Source organism: Phasianus colchicus, chromosome 2 (assembly GCF_987193195.1).
Source record: "Phasianus colchicus chromosome 2, bPhaCol1.hap1.1, whole genome shotgun sequence".
NCBI lineage: Eukaryota > Metazoa > Chordata > Aves > Galliformes > Phasianidae > Phasianus > Phasianus colchicus.
In genome coordinates this window covers 6,749,665-6,765,295 of record NC_143437.1, presented here as the reverse complement: position 1 = coordinate 6,765,295, position 15,631 = coordinate 6,749,665, and the positions used below count along the sequence as shown (strand labels likewise).

General features: G+C 42.3%; 1 protein-coding gene across 5 annotated transcripts in view; it reads right to left on the bottom strand.

Moving 5' to 3' along the window:
* LOC149918833 (uncharacterized) overlaps positions 1-15,631 on the bottom strand; it is a 284,012-nt gene that overhangs the window by 87,044 nt on the left and 181,337 nt on the right. The window lies entirely within an intron of this gene.

Genomic DNA, 15,631 nt, shown 5'->3' with positions numbered 1-15,631 from the left:
ATGGGGGACTGTTTTACCTTATAAACGAGGTTTTTGTTACTTTTCTTTAAATATGCTTTTGGAAAAGGGCTGTTTTCTTTCCCTGCTCAGAGAGGATTTTGTTCCCCAGTTGGATCGTGCAGCGGTGTTACATGAATTTTGCCAATCAGTAGATCTAATAAAGCAAGCTGCGGAACAATATACTGAAGTCACGCACACGCCTTCTGCCCTTTAAATCACAGTAGTTAAAACCAAAACAAAAAGAAATCTCTCAGCTCTCTGGGCTGGTATGGTACTGAATCATTAATCTCTCCCAGTGGCTAGCTCAGTCTAGTTTCTACAATGTCATCGTGCACTGCAGTCCATGTCTACATCCAAGAACGCTCACCGATCTGGGAACTCTTGATTTAATACATGTTGCCACACTGCCCTTGACCTCAGAAGGACTTTGAAGTTTTCTGGCTTGAGATGAAAGTTACAGTATGTGTGGCAGAGGCGGGCTGTAGAGTACGAAAGAATTGCTAACTCAACAACTTGTTAAAACACATATTTCCAGAACTTTTTTTTTTCTTATTATTTATTTTTTTTTTAAACTAATAAACACACTATTTCCAGAATTTCAGTCCTCTTGTTCAGATTGATTAGATGAGAGATGAATTTGAACAGACAGATAGATTAAATCAAGAGTTATGGGTAAATTATTTCCAGTCCTTCAAAGTTGGCCTGATGGTATCCATTTCCTAGTACTCCTTACGGATTTCTGCTGGAGCGTGGCCTATAAAGCTCTGATCCCTGCACACACCTTCAGGTTAGGAATGGCAATTAGATGCGATCCGCGGATATCTTCACAGAGAGGGCTTTCTTGTTTGGAAGCCATAAGGAGAAACCAGATTCAGAAGCTACTTGTTGGCAATGTTACTTTCCAAAAGAATAAAGAATTTTCAAAGGCATCTGATACAGTGTGACCAAATCTGCCTGAAAAACAAGAGGGATGAAACTCCCCAAGATTATTGTTTGCCTCCCTGTCATATGTTCATGCTGTTTGGACCCAAAGCAGACATCTGTTGGACAGCTTAGTCATGTTGTAAAAAGGCCAGATGTAATTAAAGTGTGTAATCGTTTCTTGCCAATCAAAAGGAGCTGAAAAAGAGCACAAAGCCAGAACGCTGGATCACAGTTTTAGCTTTTTCAGAAGGGATCACATTTTCATGAGCAGAAGCCTCCTACTTCACAGCCAGGGCAAAGACTCACCCATAGGCATGCAGCCTGTTAGCAGAAAAAAAAAGCTTTGCCTGATCTCTCACTTTGGACTGAGAGAAAGGGAATACGTTTTCTTACCAGCACAGAGCAGTGTCAGATCTTGATACTGCTTGTTGCCTGGAGAATATTAAGTTTACACCAACAAACAAGGAGATGGGACCAGGCTTATTTCATGAGAGTCAAGGATGAATAAAGCTTGATGCCCTTCACATGAAGTGTCTAACATCGAATTAATCTGACTTTGGACAAAGAGGAATCAAGCAGTCACGAGTGAAAAAAAGAGATAAGACCACCTTGTGAAACAAAGAGTTTGTTATGGGGGGGAGGGGGAAAGGCATACTTTGTTTTGTATTTCCAGATGGGATAAAATAGAAGTAATGGACATAAACCACTGTTGAAAGAGGTTCAGTTGGACATGAGGAACAGGTTTCTGATTGTATTATTGGAGACTCTTAAATTAGATCTCCTGCGAGGAACAGCACGTGGCGAAGCCTTTAGCACTGGAGATTTGTAGGAACAAGTTAAACAACCTATCCAGAAAGCCAGGATCAGTTCTGCACTGGGCAGGGGTATGCATTAGATGATGTAGTCACTTGCGTCACTTTTATTCCCAACATCTAAAATTACAGGTCAAATCAAAAGGCTTCCTTTGCTTGCATCTCCTGGAAATCATTCTGTGATAATTGCTACCTCTTTTCCAAATAATCTGCATCTTCTAGCTTCACAGCAAGAGGAGTTCAGCATTGCCAGAAGAATGTAACATCCTTTAAGCAGCAAAACACTGCAACATTGCCAAGTAGGAGAAACATAATGTCATCTCAAAGTCTCATCCACCAATTAGAAAAGCTCAGCAAACCTCAAATTAAGCAGAATACTTTTGTCACCCTACTAAAATGTGCTGTGATTTATGTTACTCAGGCACAGGAAACACCAGGGAGAGAAGCAGTACACAATCATTCCAGCCAGTCAGTAAATTGGTTTGTAAACAGTAATTATTTACTGCAGTGATGTCCAGGATGTACTCCACCAAGCCAGCTCCACCATCACAAGTTCACAAAGCATTTGCAGAATAGATTTTCAGTAACTGAAGTGCTGGCAGACACATGGGCTGTTTGTCTGAGTGTCACTCCTTTGATTCCAATAACCAGGACTAAACCCAGCCTTCGTCAGGATCCCAGAGCATAAGAAGTGCACACCAGCAACCCAATTAGCCTTTTTTTTTTTTTTCTCCTTCTTCACCATTTTATTTTCAAATATTATTCTCAACGTGTTCCTGGTCAGAACTGTTCCTTACTGCTGGAAAGCACTTCCTACTCCCTGAGTACTTTACCCGGTGTTTCCCATTAACCACCTTTCAACAACTCCCTCCTCAGCACCATATGTAGCAGACTTGAGATGTTTCTTGAGGCTAGTGAGCTCAGCACTGACCGGGTAAAGGAGACATAGCTGGAGTTTAGGCCACCTCAGTATAGCTGCTTTCTGCAAGGTTACTCACAGCCATACTGTAAAGGAGGAAGAATTCCTTTAACAGATGTGCACATGTTCAGCAGCTACCACGAGAAGTCCTACTGGTGCACCTGGACTGAGTGAGATGCTTAAATTCACAAGCAGGACCCACTATCAGTGGCTGCCTTTCTGCCAAAGGGCCCCACTCTTTGTACAGGTACTGACAGACCAGTTGATGAGATTTTCAAGCTCAAAAGATGAACAAAATCTAGTACTAAAGCCAAAAGGAACTATTTTCCTCCTGTTCTTTCACACTTCAAAAAATAAAACTTCTGTTTCCCTCTTCCTACTTGCTATACCTCAGTTCAGATGTCGCCTTGGGTCGCTTAGATGTGGTTAAACAATCTTGAAGTGCTAGTGAACTGATCAAAAAAGTCATTTTTCACACTCAATAAATATGTGAATAAGTCTAGGCTAGTCATCAAGGCTGCCTACAGCCAACAGAGTGACAGGGTATGATCCAGCCCATCCTAAAGGAGCTTTCAGAGACAATACAGATGAATCAAACCACAGAAGTGACCATTTCTCTCCCACCAACTAGAGACAGAGTCTTTACCATTAGGGTAAAGAAAACACATTTCTAGGTGCTTAATGTAAATCTCCCCAGAATCTCAAAAGTCAACCTCAAACTGAAGCCGATCTCTTGAGTCAGATCTCTTTTTTAAGGGGGGGGATCAAAGCTGTCAGACTAATCTTGCATTAACATTTTTTCTGCTAGACCTTCTTATGTTACAGGCACAGAAACTGAACACCCTACCAAAACATTCTTGCAATTTTTTCAGCTCTTTTAAAAAAGTTAGAGGACTTTCCGGAAAAAAAATTCATCTTGATTGTTTCCTGCATTTAGGATGAGCCACACAAGCATCCACAAACTCATTTCAGCTCAACTCGTAAGTTATTTTAGGTGTAGCCATCACTTTAGCTGTGGGAAAGTCTACAAACTAAATGGCTGATTATGTTTTAGTGCCACTCCCAAATCATACTGTGACACTTAAGTATTCTTTTGTCTGGTTAGCTATGGGGGAAAGCCAGGATACGTGAAGTGTCACTATGTACTTATCAGTTTATCTGTATTTATCAGTTAATCTGCATAGAGTTTGGGGCTTTTATTTGTTTTTATGTTTCTGCTCAGTACAAAGAGCTCTCAGTAAGAATAGTTTTGTATCACCCACTGTCTTATCTGGCCATACAGCAGATTCAGTATGTCCCAAAGTATGTTACCTAAGTTCTCATTATCCAGATTTGTCCTTTCTAGTCATGTATCTACTCTCCTTTGGTATCTATCACCTGGTTTTGCCCAGGAATTGGCATCCTGATGGGCACAGCTCTGAATTCAGAATTACCCATAAGCTGCAGGGACAGATGACAGATCTAACGGGGCAGTTAAGGTTAAAATGCCAAATTTCATAGTTTGTCAAAGACTAATGACAGATGAAAACAAGCACAAACAAAGTCACGATTGCTCCAAGTGGCCTTTTTGCTGCCATCTAACAAACCTTAACAACGTGGCACAAGGCATTTCACTAAGAGCTGCAATTTCAAGCTTTAAAACTCAGAAAGTATTGTGACATCTTAAGAGTTTTGAGCTTTGAAAACTGATTTTCACATTTTATTTGCCTGGATGCGTGGTGATGAAAGATCTGATAATATCTCCATGACCTCAGTCTATCACATTTCACAGCAAAATGCAACAGCACTGCATTTTCATGGTAGACAAAGAACCAAATGCTTATTATGGGCTTTATGACATCACAGTAAACATGTAGATTTGAATATACGATTTAAAAATTTGTATAGTTGAACCACATGGGACTTGCATTCAAAAACCTAAAATTTCCTGTCCATCTTCATATTCTTTTTAGTCCAAGTTTCATCTCACAGCACTTTCCTGTTCTTCCTCAGTCATGACTGCATCTTTTTGAACCATTGATAACCTATATTGAGTATTGCACAGCACAGGGTTTTAATAAAAGAATTAAGTAATCCATCACCATCTCTTTAAACTTATATTCTGCATTCATGCTCTTGGCATTCCTGTGGCTTCTCTAAATTCTTCACCAAAATGTCGGACCATTTCCAAGAAAAAGTCTCCATTCTGCCCCAGCCCTGGCACAATACAGCAGCTCCATTCCTTCTTACTCTATGTTTGACAGTCTGGTAAGTCTGTTTCTTGACCAGTAATATCAGTCATAAGGTACGTCAGTTTCTCAGGTACAAAATGGATACAAGTTGCTTTCCTGTTATGTGTAATATAGATGAATATTGCAAATAGATGGCAAAGACTCAGCTTCTTGTTTTGTGAAAGCAAATCTTGCCATTCCCAACTCTCAAACACAGCCCAACTCAAAATAGTATGGCAGTTAATAATCATTCCTCAATTCAGTTACAGAAGGTCATTATAAGTTATATGTTAGTAGAAATAGTGCTGAAACAAAATTGAAATTTAGACAAGCATACAGTCCTCCCAAAGGCAGTCAGTGTGAGGAAAAGACCTCAGCCCCATTTAGTCCATGCTCTAATCTTTAACTAATTGGCTGTACTCCCTAGGTTAAATCTCACTTAAAAGCCTGACTCGCTGAGACAGACAATCCCATTTTAATAGGTACCAAAATCTTCTGAACTTTGTAGTTCATTGGTTGCCACCTTAAAACATCTTTGGATTTGCATACCTCCAAAATCAATGATTATGTAGTTCTCCTATAATCATATGAAAGTCAGGATTGTGTCTAATCTTCTACACTCTCTCCGTAATGGAATCAAAAAGAGTGTTATGAGGATCATCTACCCCATCTTATAGCAGATGTCAGAGTTAAAATGCCACTTCTGGCATTTCCTGTACTTCTCCATTGGCTCAAATCCAGTGCAGCAGGCCTCCACCAACCAACAGAAATGAGCTCAAGAAATAGCCTCACTTGCCAAATATGAATCCTCCAGGTAATTCTGAAGATGAAAAAATTCTTAATGATCTTAGATTTTAGGGTCACATTTCAAGGACACTGGGACATAGAGAAATTTCTGGAAATGTTTGAGAAAGGTGGCTCTTGGCGTGATTTAGTGACTTAAATTTGCTTCCACTTTGAAAAAATGCCTCATCTATCTTCTTGGCTGTTATATTAAACACACCCCACAATCCTTGAAATGGGTAGATTTCTTATGCTTGTTCCTGTGATTCTCATGCTAGCTTCTGGGCTATGAAGGAGAAAAGATTATCTGATTCTGTACTGATAAATATAATGAAAGAAAAGATGAAGCAGAGAAGGCCATTGTTGGCTTCCAAAATAGTCTCTGCACTTCACAAAGGGAAGAGAAAAAGGCTTATGTGCATGGTAAGCTCCTCTATCTCACAAACACTCTGCAGTGTGGCTGTGGTAAGACTCATACCTGATGTACTGACAGCTTAACTTAACTTCTTTTGGTTAGGTACTGCAGAAATCCTGTAGCAGGACTTAAAGTTGAGAGGAATAGGAACTGCAGCATAGGCAAATCTGTGCATGTTCAGATCATGTCCTGCATATGACACGTACATATTACTTGCATTAACTTCAGTGAATGGAAATACACCTTTCATCACAGTAACAAAATCTTAACGTACATTTTTGGCCATTCCTAAAAAGGAACACTAATCTTTCATTAGCTATATAAAAAGAAAAAAAAAAAAAACAAAAACCCTCCAAAATCTTCAGTTCTCTGTTCCTATGGCAGGAGCACACAGCACAAGCAGGTAACAGCCTGAAGCCATCGTTTCCCAGTCCTTCAGTAGGAGGGAAATCTCTGAGCCTTTTCTCACTGCCATTCCAGGCTCTGCATGATTCAACGGTGTCATTCCCACCGTCTTCACCTGTGTCAGGACTTCACGCTATGACACTGCAGTTAGCAGCAGCTAGCTTTGCCAAAATTATATTATATGTGTCTGTGTGCATATATAAAAGACAAGCATCTTGATATAAACTGCTGAAAACGTTCCAATCGCTTCCTGTTCTCACAGCCATCCTCTGCCCATTGCACTCACAGGTCTCTGATGTTTTTTCAGTGAATTAACTCCAAGAATTTAAAAGAAAGAACATTTCAATATGTTTTTCTGACAGATAAGAAATTAACTGCATACCAGGAGCTATTGAATTCAGCTTTAATAGTATCAATAAACATTTCTGATTAAATTATGAAATTGATTTTATACTTTTGACCATTATGTTTTTACATCAATATCATCATATGACAGCAAATGTAGTTACTGCTTCCTTATTGATTTTGGACATGGCACTCCAAAGTACTCGTTTGATGATATTACAAAATCAAACTTGATTTCCTGTAGTACTGTAGTAACTTTTGGTCATAACTTGATATGAAGAACCAATAATAGATGGATTATCAAGTTGTTAAAAGGTATGTTTTCTCCTCAGAAATGCAGCCACGATTTTGCTGCCTGCTTTTAGGACTTCCAGGGCAAGTTTTGGGGCTTGGGGATGTTGTTATTCTTGTGTGCCAAATAATAAAACCTCCTCTTTCTCTTGATGAGCTATCTATCAGGTTTCTCGTGAGTCATCTAAGCACTATTTATTAACGAGCAGGAACAAAGTGCTATTTATAATGCTCATTCAAGCAATCCAACAAAAACTCTGAGTTTCTGTAGCTTGGGAGCATTACTCTTGATCTCACCCTCCCCTCTGTCAGGATAATAGTTATGTGTTGGGCCACTCCATCTCCCCATAAGGTTTAATGTTCTGTTAAGAGAATGCATAATTCAAAAGAACCACTGTTGCTCTGATACATGCATAATAGTAAATCAAAGGTGTAATGTGCTGGATATTTATGTCTCAGGGTTAAGAACAAGTCTGATCAGATTAAAGAAATTTCAGTACTGGGCTTTTTTTTGGCTGTTGTAAATTTTTCCACAGGCCCTCCCATGTCTGAACCTTCCTAGGCTGAAGGACTACAAGGCATCTTCATTGATATAAACTGCTGTCATGAAAGAGGAGCAGCGAGTTGAGACCTTAAGCTGTTTTGTCAGATTGTACTTCGGTAATGGATCTGTGGGTCTGCTGATATGTTACCCAAAGGTGTCTTTTCAAAACAGTCAGTCATGTTTCTTCTTACCTAATTATAGGGGCATCTGTTTCAAAATGCAACTAATCCCTCCAGGTTTTGTGGGCTGAGGAAAGGGGCGGAAGGGGTCAGTTGGAACTTGTGCTCTTATCCCTCTTGCAAGATTATTCCCTAATATTCACAAAAGTATTTAGAGCATTGACAAGTATTTGCCTTGACAAGCCCATGGAGAACTCGATACGTTCTTGTCTGCCTCAGATAAAACTGAAAAAAGACATCAGCAGAGCATGGGAAGTTGTTTCACCTCGCTTTGATTTAAAAAATATACAATTGGTAATCTCCTTAAAAATATTGGCAATCTAATGCCTATGGGAGTGAGCAATTTCTGCAGTGCTGGTTAAACTGGTCTCTGCTCAGATGGGCACTGTGCAAACTCTTTCCATGCAAAGACTACAGGCCCTGTAACTCTGCTGGTATACCAAAGCCAGAATAGTGTATGAAGTATGCTATGACATGTTCTGGTGGTGGTGTAAGGGGATCTGTACTCTGTTCAGCTCATGCTCTTGCTCCTTCTCTTTCCCATTCTGCCCTGTGTGAGGTTTCATGATGCATTTAGGAAGAAAATTCTGCAGTAGGTCATAGATCAGTATGGAGGAATAGCAAACCAGGAGCGTGGAGCAATGTAGTTTGCTGCCCTGCAAGAGAGATTTGTGTGCAGCCTTCAGTTCTGAGCTATTCTACCAAAGCAGCTTTGCTGACTCTTTAAAACATGAGCCCAAGTCTCTCACTTGTATGACACTGTTCCAGAAATCTCTTTTTAGCTTTCCATCACTGACCACTGTTCAAGAACTACACTTCACAAAAGCTTCAATGCTGTGCTCAGAATTCTGCTTGGAAGGGTAAAATTATCATATATCCTCTAGACACTTGGTGCTGGAAGAAAGGCAATAGCTCAGCTGGAATCAATAAAGCTTGCTGGTTTATCACCAGCTCAGGACGTAGCCTCAGCTGCAGGCCCATGCATCTTTACTGAGCCACCTGAATCCTGCACTGGGGCTCCTCGGTCAGCAGTCGGACACCTGAAATCTCCCTGAGGACTCCTAATCTTACACAAGGCAGTGAGCACCCTCCATTTATCACTGCAGGATGGCAGAAGAGGGTTAGGATGTTCACCCTGCAAGAAGCAATTCAATTCGAGGCTTTCAAGGGAAAAAGAACCTCTGAAGTCTTTGTAGCAACTTTTTTGATCTGCTTTGAGAAATCAAAAAAAAAACAAGTGCTTCCCACCATCTCCTGAAACACACTGCCTGTTACAGGCAAAGATAACAGCATCCTATTAGAAAGGTGTTCCTTTGAAAGTTTACTATATTTATTCCTACAGATACTTACAGTGATGAAAAAGGGAAGTATCGTATCCTCGCTCTACCGAAGCAAGCAACTGAGATGCCTGGGGAAAAGATGCTGTTCAACTATTTTCAGCTAATGAAAAGCTGAGCATCCCTTCTCAGGTTTTCCTTTGTAACTGTTGGAGAGAAATGCCTTCAGGAAATCATAGAATCAGAGAATCAGAGAATAGCTTGGATTGGAAGGGACCTCAAGGAACATCAAGTTCCAATCCCTCTGCCAGCCATTAGATCAAGTAATAGAGCAGGCTGCCCAGGGCCCCAATCAACCTGGCCCTGAACACCCCCAGCGATGGGGCATTCACAACATCTCTGGGCAGCCTGTTCCAGAACCTCCAAACTCTCAGTAAAAAAAATTCTCCATACATCTAATCTAAATCTCCCTTTCTTTAGCTTAAAAAACACTCTTCTTTGTCCTATCACTATCTACCCATGTAAAAAATTGATTTCCTTCAACCATTGCATGCTCAAGAAACTGCACAACTAGGATGAACAACTAACTAAAGAGGAAACTTCACTGAGTGCAAAGGCAAAAATGAAACTAAATTCTAAATAGTCAAAAGTAGGCAGAATAATTTTCCTCATCTCTCTCACACACAGAAAGCATGCAGCAGAACAGGAAACAAGACTCGCTCTTCTCCATTCTCACACTGACACTTGAGCCACCAGGACATTTCTTCCTCGCTGCCGAGCCACCCTGCCTCTGTCCGTTCAGCATTTACAACCAAGGGAACGTTTCCAAGGGCTCAGCACATGAAGCAATAAAATTGGCAATTTGAAGTCGGATCACTAGTAGTCACTTGCTTTCTACTTTGAAACCACTTTTTCCTCCAAAAGTGCCAAAAAGCCTCGCTGCCCCCTGAAGTCAGGGCATTTGGTACTTCATGGTTCTCTCTGTTCTCGGGCCAGAAGATGCTCAGATTGCCACTAGGCACAATTTATCCAATCAAGGGGGAAATATTTTCATTTTTGGCCTCCAGTTCTCTTCCTTGTGGTCTCCCCAAGCACACTACTACATTAAGTAAGCACATAATTAAAAAACATAAAATAGATTTGGGGACAGATGGAGCTCAGGCTCCAAGTCCTTCCATTTTCAGGACCCACAAACAGAAGCTTCATTATTGCATGTGTACCAGTATGCCTCTGATTCAGAAGTGAAAAAAATAGCTTAAAGTTCTCTTCCCGGGTTAGCTGAGGTTAAACAGGTGTTTTTGGTAAGGATTGCAGTTACATTTTGATTACACTAGCCCACATTCTTACATCACATAATGCAATACGATATACCCAAATGTATCTTTCTGTGCCAAACCGGGGCCCCCAGCTTGATGTTGTTCTAATTGTGTTTTTCATTAATCCCTGTGACCTCTGCAAGCATCATCAACCATATACAGGCTCTCAGAGCTGAGCACTGGAGTTTCTTTGGGAGCTATTTTTTGCATCTTCTCTTTATTTTTTGGTAGAGAAGAGTAAGAGCAAAAAGGATTTCAAATTCAGCTCTGAGCATGAGCACCAGGAATTGTCTGAACAAATATATATCTAAAGAACTAGTTTGTGTCAGTTGGGTAGTGTGTCTTCCTTAGTAACCTGATCTAGCCTCCAAAAGGAAAACCCTGACTTCTTCAGAGGGCTTTGGACCCAGCCTCCACTGTAGGAATGCAAGTGTGAGGCAGTGATGCTGCTTTAGAAAGAAATGATACTGAGAGGGGTGAGGTGAGAGGCCAGTTCTTGATCTCATCCTGGAGTCACTCCACACATTTCAAATGAGGCCAAATTCTCCCCCCAGCCACACCCTGGCAACCTCATGTCCTTTATGTGAGCTGCAGTGGCTCTATCTGGGAGCAGGATTCGACACAGCACACCTCCCTCTCTCCTGGCAGGATTCCATTTCCTCCACTCTCTGGAGAGCTCAGGGCCCCAGCTTGTGGGAAACTGGAAATTTCCATGGAGTTACAGCAGGTAAAGTGCTGGTCACCCCAGTCTCTATATGTTTTGTGCAGAGGAATAGCATATTTCATTAGAAAGCATGCAAGGAGAGACTTCAGCTCGGAGGTGATTCATTGGCAATGCAAAGGGCAGTGCAGCTGAGCAGCTCTCCTGCTTTGTAGCTCTGTAGGTGTGTTTTCATGCACTATGGAAAGGGTTTGACAGATGTGCATTATTATGCACAGCAATAACTGATGTATATTAAAATGAGCTGCTCGAATGGGGAGGAGAGAAACAATGCACCTGTTTAGGCACCTTAGCATTTACTGCTGATGCTTTTCTGAAAAACAACTGCTGATTTATGCTCATCTGCATATAAGGAAAAGACTTTGAAGAAGATGTTTCTGCTGCAAGGTTGCCCAGGTTGGGCCTTGGTCTACCTCCAAGGCACATGCTTTTCAAGTCACCTCTTAATTACTCCACAGTTGACAAGAGGTGCCACGCCAACGGGAGAGGCACTTTGTCCTGCCATCAGCACAGAAACAAGGTGATGCAGCTGGTCATTGGGATGGAAGACTACCAAGCAGCCTCAGCCAAGCTGAGTTACCAGCAGCCCAGGCTGCTTGTTGTACCACAGCCACCAGCATGACTGGCAAAAAGCAAGCACAGAGAAAATGCAGGCACAAGGTCCTGCGTCTGGGAAAGGGTCTGGCGTAAAGCAGGAGAACCCTTCACACATCACCATTTCTGAGAGATACAGATGAGAAGGTTGCAGACTAGAAGCACACAGTGATATAAATCTGCCTTGCCACTACCCTTCCTGTTCTGCACTATCCTATGTAAATAAAATCTGATTCTTCTGAATGCTCAATATTTAAGCATCACATAAGAGTGTCTGCAACACCATCAGTACTTTCTTTCAAGCAGCAGAAAAAGAGACCCAGACTGTAAAGTATGATAACCCCTGCCAAGGACCAAGGGCTTCTGCAGAGGTGCCTGTGTTAGCAGAGTAAAGCGTGCAAAGTATTCTGCAACAGAGCCATCCACTGCCATGGCAGAGCAGCATGCCTGTGGTAGCTACAAGCCAATGCATTAGCTAGAGGTGCCATGCTTTCTACAGAATAGAATTTGAAATTTATGAGCCTTTCTTATTATTTTTTTAAAATCAATAATCATCTTTTACAATGCAGACAGAAAAAAACCACACCTGATAAAGATAGTAGAGCTATGCCCATTCCCTTATTTCCAATAAACAGTTCTATACAGTTCTGGTACCTTACAAAGTTTATCCCATTTTCTCCCAGAACTGTCACCTTCACACTTCTATACACAATTGGCTGAAAAGATGTAAAGGGTAAAGCTGCACAGGGGGCAGGAAAACAGGAATGCTAGCATTAAAAAGGCAGCAAAGAGTCAGAAGAGAACAGTGTTTTGCAGGCTCTCCCCTCTCCACCCATTTCTTCCTACAGGACCCATTCCTGTAGCTTCTCAAGGATGAGCAAGGAGTCACCAGAGCAGTCCCAATCCCCAGAAAGGAAGTCACTGTGCTCAGCTGCTCAGCAGCAATGCTGACTGTTGGCAGGGCAGCAAGGTCTGAGGGCAGCAGTGGTCAGAGCATCACACGGTTGTCACCCGCACTGTGCTGCGTGGTGTTCTCAGGATAAACCACTGTCCTGCAGCTCTGCACATATGCTGGTGACAGAGATGAATAGACAGAAAACTAAGTCTAATCCCATGCTGTACAGTCCTGAAACGCGATATACCCATGGTATGTATACAGGCTCCCTGCATTTCACTCCTCTTCCTTTTTCCTTTGCTATATGAATCCGAGGTGGGCAAAGGAAGAAATCCCACAGCTCGAGCAGGTACCTCTGTTATCACTAGGAATACCGAGGAGTAAAGCTCAGGGAGAGTGTCAGAATAAGACCCAATCTGGATCTGTTATTTCATGCTGTCTCCACATACTTTTCTATTTCATCCACAACAGATTATTTCTGACACTTTTAGAGGGCCCCTGGCCCATTTGCTTATTGGTCTGATCTTTACCAGCAATGAAACTAGAAGTCTAGTAAGCAAAGACTTCTGGAGAGTTAAGAGGATACCCTTTTATATTATTCACTGAAATTGCTTCTTGGCTAAAATATTCTCCTGTCAGTGCTTTTCATGTGTTCAGCAACATCTGCAGGATGTGGAAAGAACAGAAACAAACCAGATGTTGCAAAAGGTAGTGACACTGAGAAACATAATTATTACAGTGTCTCATTTGGTTTTTGTCCTTCTTACGCCTTCATATGCCAGTAACTTTTACTGCTCAGTCACAGACGACTCATCTGAGTTCCCTCTGAGCAGATTTACAATCATTTGTAAAAATTGACATATTCCCCTCCATTAAAGCCAAATTTCCTTTAGCAATTTCAGAGGAAAAATAGATTAAGGGAATGTGCATATTTATCTCAGCCATCAACATTTATTCATTTAGGCAATTATCACTTCATTACGCTGTCAAAGAGAGCGGGCGGGAAATTCACCGCCGCCCAACCAAGCGCCACCGCGGCCCTCCGCCACCTCCCGCACTGGCCTGGGATGGCCGTGCCGAGCGTTTGTCACAGCCATGTGCGGGGGCTGCGGGTCCAGAAGTGGCACCGGCGGAGCCGTCACATGTGGCGGATGGACGGACAGACACAGCCTGATCCAACAGCGCCCCCAGAAGCAAACCTGCAGCCGGACAGCCGGACGCCCGGCACCGCTGCCTTGCTTGCGCTCGCTGCACAAAGCAGCAATTGGATTTGAAGAGCTGCTCACCCCATTAACAAAGAATGGGAGTGGGGAGGGGGGGAGAAGAAGCCTTGCAGCCTTCAGAGCGCATGCTGCAGCACAGAAAGCAGGCCAGGCTCTGAGGTTCAGAGCATTTTCCAGCTATTTTAACTCAGACCTCAGGAATTTTGTAGGGGGATCAGAAGACCCATAAGTGTTGCCAAATTCTGGGGGAACAAAGTATAACTAGATTAATATATAAATCTTATTAACTAAAATGTAGTTGAATACAGTCATTTGTTATCAAAGTCTTTTGATTGTTTAACGAATTGCAACATTTTGGTCTCATGGGCTCCCTGCCAAGTTGAGGCCTAATTAAGGTGGTTGGAAATGAATAGTGTTCTAATTAGTTTAATTACTATATGATGAATTATCAAACTAATTTTTAAAAACAATGTGCAATTAGCCTTTTAGCATTCAACCCCCTGCTTTCCAAGGCAGGAAACGAAGCGGAACAGACTTGTTTTTATCCCTGAGCTGGAGGCTGAGCCATCGGGTCTCGGATGGGGCGAGATGCCCGCTCCCCTCCTGCGGTCACCCTGCTTCACTCCTCAGGCACTGCCTTGAGTGCCTTTGGCTACGTCTGTGGAAAGCACACTGTTTGGTCCCAGTCGGGGCATCGCTCCTTATCAAATTCCCAACCAGGGATTGTCCGTGTTCTTTCACTTCATTGAGGTTGCACCAAAATTCCTGACGTGCTACAGGAATGGTATGCAAAGGACCGCCACGCTGGCTTGGTGAGGTTTTGTATTCCTACCTCTCAAAGCAGCGGACGAGGAACTCCATTTGCCCATGAACCGTAAAGGTATGCAAGTTCCTACCAACGGCACGTAGGGAAGGAAAGTATTGCATCAGTAACCACCAAAACTGCACTCCATAATGCCAATTGTACATTATTTTCCATTTTCCGACTACGTTTCTTTTATATTTGTCCCCCAAAGGCTATTTTCTGCTTCTGACTACTGTTCCCACTGCATCACTCCCCCAGCCAGCAAACCTTTCCAGAAATACACTTGCACCTGCATAACCTCAGTAATGTCGCACTCTTGGAAGTGAAAGCACCATCTGGTCCTACTGTAGAGGGGTTCATTACGGGAGGAGTGGCCAAAGGTCACCACCTAGCATTAGCACTGCCAGGTATGTAAGTGGAGTTTGGCTCTATTACAGCATACCTCTTTGCTGACCGGCAGATGAGGATGTATTAAAAACACAGGCACCCCCTGAATGGAATGGGATGGAAGGAAGGAGCGCAGAAGTCCACTGTAATGACATGAATCCTTTAACAAATAATCAAGTTAAAAATGATCCACTAGGTATTTTGATGAGAATGGATTTTCTCATCCTGTGAACCAGAAAGAAAATGTGGCAGTAAAATAGCTTTCGGCATGACTTAATTATCCCCAGAAAGACTTAGGAGCCTGCTCCAGCAAAGCACTTAAATGCATGCCGAACTTTAAGCACATGGGCATTCTCAAGGGACTATTCATATATCTGGAGATAAGCATGTGCTTAAGTGCTCCAGCAAGACGCAGATCAAATTGAAGTCTCTCACCAGGGCCTGGACTCACAGCTAACTCATCTGGCAAGGGTGACAGTGTTTGAGATGTCCCGTCCACCTGGGCACTCACAGAGTCCCCATTATCCAAACTATCTGAGTGTCTCCCAGTAAATGAAAATAATCAATCACAGCCTCCTCGCTTCCT